The 5,682-nt window shown below is 38.3% G+C and overlaps 1 non-coding gene across 1 annotated transcript; it reads left to right on the top strand.

Annotated features, from left to right (window-relative positions):
* Positions 1 to 3,449: 3,449 nt before the first annotated feature.
* On the top strand, positions 3,450 to 3,557 carry LOC112761646 (small nucleolar RNA R71). The gene has a single exon (XR_003182032.1). It is a non-coding gene; the product is annotated as a small nucleolar RNA R71 (small nucleolar RNA).
* The last annotated feature ends 2,125 nt before the right edge of the window (positions 3,558 to 5,682 follow it).

Here is a 5,682-nt window from a genome sequence, read left to right as displayed (position 1 = left end):
CACACTCTTTTTTTTGCTTTGGACCTTGACTTTAACCGCTCAGTCTCAAGTTTTCACTTGACACCTACACGCCACAAGCACATGGTTAGGGACAGCTTGGTTTAGCCACTTAGACCAGGATTTTATTCCTTTAGGCCCTCCTATCCACTGATGCTCAAAGCCTTGGGATCCTTTTTATTTGCCCTTGCCTTTTGGTTTTAAGGGTTATTGGCTTTTTGCTCTTGCCTCTTGGTTTTAAGAGATTTTGGCTTTTTCTGCTTGCTTTTTCTTTTTCTTTCTATTTTTTTTTTCGCCTATGTTTTCAGAATTTTTTTTTTCTGCAAGCTTTGTTCTTTGCTGCTTTTTCTTGCTTCAAGAATCATTTTTATGATTTTTCAGATTATCAAATAACATGTCTCCTAGTCATCATTCTTTCAAGAGCCAACATATTTAACATTCTTAAACAACAACTTCAAAAGACATATGCACTGTTCAATCATACATTCAGAAAACAAGAAGCATTGTCACCACATCAATATAATTAAACTAAGTTCAAGGATAAATTCGAAACTCATGTACTTCTTGTTCTTTTAAATTAAAACAGTTTTTATTTTAAGAGAGGTGATGGATTCATAGGACATTCATATCTTTAAGACATAGTTACTAACTACTAATGATCATGTAATGAAGACACAAACATAGATAAGCACCATAACATAGAAAACGAAAAAAAAACAGAAGAAATAAGAGCAAGGAATGAATCCACCTTAGTGATGATGGCGTTTCAATGATGTTTTTGAGCTCTTCTATGTCTCCTCCTTGCCTTTGTTGCTCCTCCTTTATTGCTTTTTAGATCTTCTCTGATTTCATGAAGGATGATAGAGTGCTCTTGATGTTCCACCCTTAGTTGCTTCCAATAATTGTGTGGAAGAAAATGAATCCCCTGAGGTATCTCAGGGATCTCTTGATTTGCAGTCAAATGTTCTACCACTGAGCTATAGACCCTTGATGGAAGCTTTTGTCTTCCCTTTCCTCTTTCTTAGAGGTTTCTCTGGCCTTAGGTGCCATCAATGGTTATGGAAAAAAACAAAAAAGCTATGCTTTTCCCACACCAAACTTAGAATGTTGCTCGCCCTCGAGCAAAAGAAGAAAGAATAGAAGAATAAGAAGATATGGAGGAGATGGAGGGATCTGTGTATGGATGTGAGTGGTGAATGGAGAACAGAAGGGATGGTCATGAATGGAGAGAGAGAGGGTGAGGTGGGTGAGGGATTCACAGATCCTGAGATGATCCTATGGTGTCCACAGATCTTGAGGTGATCCTGTGGTGTCCACAGATCCTGAGGTGTCAAGGCATTTACATCCCTGCACCAATTTAGGCATGCAAAATGCCCTTGCACACAACTCTAGGCGTTCAGCGCCAGGTTGGTGCCCATTTTGGGCATTCAACGCCCATTTGCTGCCATTTCTGGCGTTGAACGCCAGAACCATGCTTGTTCTGGGCGTTCAGCGCCAGGATGCTGCCCATTCTGGGCGTTCAGCGCCAGAACCATGCTCTGTTCTGGTGTTTGAACGCCAGACAGATGCTCCTCCAGGGTGTGATTTTTCTTCTGCTGTTTTTGATTCCGTTTTTGATTTTTTTGTTTGTTTTGTGACTCCATATGATCATGAACCTATAAAGACATATAACTAAGAAAAATATAGTTAGATAAATAAAAATTGGATTGCCTCCCAACAAGCGCTTCTTTAATGTCAATAGCTTGACAGTGGGCTCTCATGGAGCCTCACAGATGTTCAGAGCATTGTTGAAACTCTCCAACACCAAACTTAGAGTTTGGATATGGGAGTTCAACACCAAACTTAGAGTTTGGTTGTGGCCTCCCAACACCAAACTTAGAGTTTGACTGTGGGGGCTCTGGTTGACTCTGCTTTGAGAGAAGCTTTTCATGCTTCCTCTCCATGGTTGCAGAGGGAGATCCTTGAGTTTTAAACACAAGGGAGTCCTCATTCCATTGAAGGACTATTTCACCTCTGTCAACATCAATCACAGCTCTTGCTGTGGCCAGGAAAGGTCTTCCTAGGATGATGGATTCATCCTCTTCCCTTCCAGTATCCAGCACTATGAAATCAGCAGGGATGTAAAGGCCTTCAACCTTTACAAACACGTCCTCTACTTGTCCATAAGCCTGTTTTCTTGAATTATCTGCCATCTCTAATGAGATTCTAGCAGCTTGCACCCCATAGATTCCTAGTTTCTCTATTACAGAGAGGGGCATGAGGTTTATTCCTGAACCAAGGTCACACAGAGCCTTAAAGATCATGGTGCCTATGGTACAGGCTATTATGAACTTTCCAGGATCCTGTCTCTTCTGAGGCAATGTCAGTTAATCCAGATCACTTAGTTCATTGATGAACAAGGGAGGTTTAACTTCCCAAGTACCAATGCCAAATAATTTGGCATTCAGCTTCATGATTGCACCAAGAAACTTGGCAGTTTGCTCTTCAGTAACATCCTCATTCTCTTCAGACGAGGAATACTCATCAGAGCTTATGAAGGGCATAAGGAGGTTCAATGGAATCTCTATGGTCTCTAGATGAGCCTCAAAGTCCTTTGGTTCCTCAGAGGGAAGCTCCTTATTGATCAGTGGACGTCCCAGGAGGTCTTCCTCCTTGGGATTCACGTCCTCTCCTCTCCTCACAGGTTCGGCCATGGTGCTTATGTCAATGGCCTTGCACTCTCCTTTTGGGTTCTCTTCTGTATTGCTTGGGAGAGTACTAGGAGGGATTTCAGTCATCCTTTTACTCAGCTGGCCCACTTGTACTTCCAGATTTCTAATGGAAGACCTCATTTCATTCATGAAACTCACAGTGGCCTTGGATAGATCAGAGACTAGGTTTGCTAAATTAGAAGCATTTTGTTCAGAGTTCTCTGTCTGTTGCTGAGTGGATGATGGAAAAGGTTTATTATTGTTAAACCTGTTTCTTCCACCATTATTAAAGCCTTGTTGAGGCTTTTGATCCTTCCATGAGAAATTTGGATGATTTCTCCATGATGAGTTATAGGTGTTTCCATAAGGTTCACCTAAGTAATTTACCTCTGCTATTGTAGGGTTCTCAGGATCAGAAGCTTCTTCTGCATAAGAAGCCTCTTGAGTACTGTTGGATGCAGCTTGCATTCCATGCAGACTCTGAGAGATCATATTGACTTGCTGAGTCAATATTTTATTCTGAGCCAATATGGCATTCAGAGTATCAACTTCAAGAACTCCCTTCTTCATAGGCTTCCCATTACTCACAGGATTCCTTTTAGAAGTGTACATGAACTGGTTATTTGCAACCATGTCAATGAGTTCTTGAGCTTCTGCAGGCGTTTTCTTTAGGTGAATGGATCCACCTGCATAATGGTCCAATGACATCTTTGATAATTCAGACAGACCATCATAGAATATATCCAGGATGGTCCATTCTGAAAGCATGTCAGAAGGACACTTTTTGGTCAACTGTTTGTATCTTTCCTAAGCTTCATAGAGGGATTCACCTTCTTTCTGTCTGAAGGTTTGAACATCAGCTCTAAGCTTGCTCAGCTTTTGAGGAGGAAAGTACTTGGCTAAGAAAGCCGTGACCAGCTTATCCCAAGAGTTCAGGCTGTCTTTGGGTTGAGAATCTAACCATAATCTAGCTCTGTCTCTTACAGCAAAAGGGAAAAGCATGAGCCTGTAGACTTCAGGATCTACTCCATTAGTCTTAATAGTATCACATATCTGCAAGAATTCAGTTAAGAACTGAAAAGGATATTCAGATGGAAGTCCATGAAACTTGCAGTTTTGCTACATCAGAGAAACTAATTGAGGTTTCAGCTCAAAATTGTTTGCTCCAATGGCAGGAATGGAGATGCTTCTTCCATGTAAATTGGAATTAGGTGCAGTAAAGTCACCAAGCATCTTCCTTACATTATTATTATTTTCGGCTGCCATCTCCTTTTCCTGTTCGAAAATTTCTGAAAGGTTATCTCTGGATTGTTGTATTTTAGCTTCTCTTAATTTTCTCTTCAGAGTCCTTTCAGGTTCTGGATCTTCTTCCACAAGAATGTTCTTATCCTTGCTCCTGCTCATATGACAAAGAAGAAGGCACAGAAAAATAATAATAATAATGGAGATCCTTTATACCACAGTATAGGGATCCTTGTGTGAGTGGAAGAAGAGGGGGAGACAAAGAATGTAATATAATGGAAGAAACACAGCTGTGAGGATGGAAGAGAGGTGAGATGAGATGTTAGGATATGAATGAATAAATAGAATGAGATGGGGGAGGGATAATTTTCGAAAATTATTTTGAAAAACAGTTAGTGATTTTCGAAAATGGTTTTTGAAAAATGTTAGTAATTTTCGAAAATTTTTGAAATCAAAAATAAAAAATAAAAATAATTAGTTAATTAAAAAGAAATTTTTGAAAAAGAGGGAAGATATTTTCGAAAATGAGAGAGAGAGAGTTAGTTAGGTGGTTTTGAAAAAGTTAAGAAACAAACAAAAAGTTAGTTAGTTAGTTGAAACAAATTTTGAAAAGATAAGAAGTTAGGAAGTTAAAAAAGATATTTGAAAAGATATTTTTGAAAAAGATAAGATAAGAAGATATTTTTGAAAAGATATGATTGAAATTAGTTTTGAAAAAGATTTGATTTTTAAAATCACAATTAATGACTTGATTCATAAGAAATCACAAGATATGATTCTAGAACTTAAAGTTTGAATCTTTCTTAACAAGCAAGTAACAAACTTCAAATTTTTGAATCAAAACATTAATTGATTATGTTATTTTCGAAAATTTGATATAAAAATAAGAAAAAGATTTTTGAAAAATATTTTTAGAATTTTCGAAAATAACTAAGAAATTTGAAAAAGATTTGATTTTTGAAAAAGATTTTGAAAAAGATAAGATTTTCAAATTGAAAATTTGATTTGACTTATAAGAAACAACTTGATTTTAAAAATTTTTGAAAAAGTCAACTCAAATTTTCGAATTTGATGAGAGAAACAGGGAAAGATAATTTTTCAATTTTTTTGAATTTTTATGATGCAAGGGAAAAACAAGAAAAATGATGCAATGCATGAAATTTTTAGATCAAAACAATGAATGCATGCATGAATGATATGAGTGTCAAGATGAACACCAAGAACACTTTGAATGTCAAGATGAACATCAAGAACATAATTTTGAAAAATTACTACAACTTCTTTCGTACGACTCTTGATTCAGTCCACCTACGGGGCGGGCAGATCTTAGTTACTGAGGCTGCTATTGAGGGTGTATTGCATTGCCAACCCTGGATTGGTGACACATGTGCCTACCAGCAAGCAGAGATAGCAATAAATGCTATGACCTTTGATTATGAGGCACTGAAGTGCGTTATTGCCACATCGGACACCCCTTGGGTGATGGATTCTGACAACAAGAGGCCCAAGGGGATGTTATTTACTTATCTGTCTAGAGAGACTAGCACTTGGCAACAGATATTTGCCCACTATGTTCTACCTACGCCCCATTTTTCTGAGATTTCGATGGATATGCTTCTTCTGATTGGCTGTGTTATGGAGGGGAAGGAGGTATACTTCCCCCGGTTCATCAGACGATGCATGTGGCGAGCACACATTCGTGGCTTACTACCATTTCCCACATTGGTCACCAGGATGAGTTAGTTAGCCAGTG

Source organism: Arachis hypogaea, chromosome 16, assembly GCF_003086295.3.
Source record: "Arachis hypogaea cultivar Tifrunner chromosome 16, arahy.Tifrunner.gnm2.J5K5, whole genome shotgun sequence".
Classification (NCBI taxonomy): Eukaryota; Viridiplantae; Streptophyta; class Magnoliopsida; order Fabales; family Fabaceae; genus Arachis; species Arachis hypogaea.
Note: the sequence above shows the minus strand (reverse complement) of the source record. Positions and strands in the feature narration are given on the sequence as shown.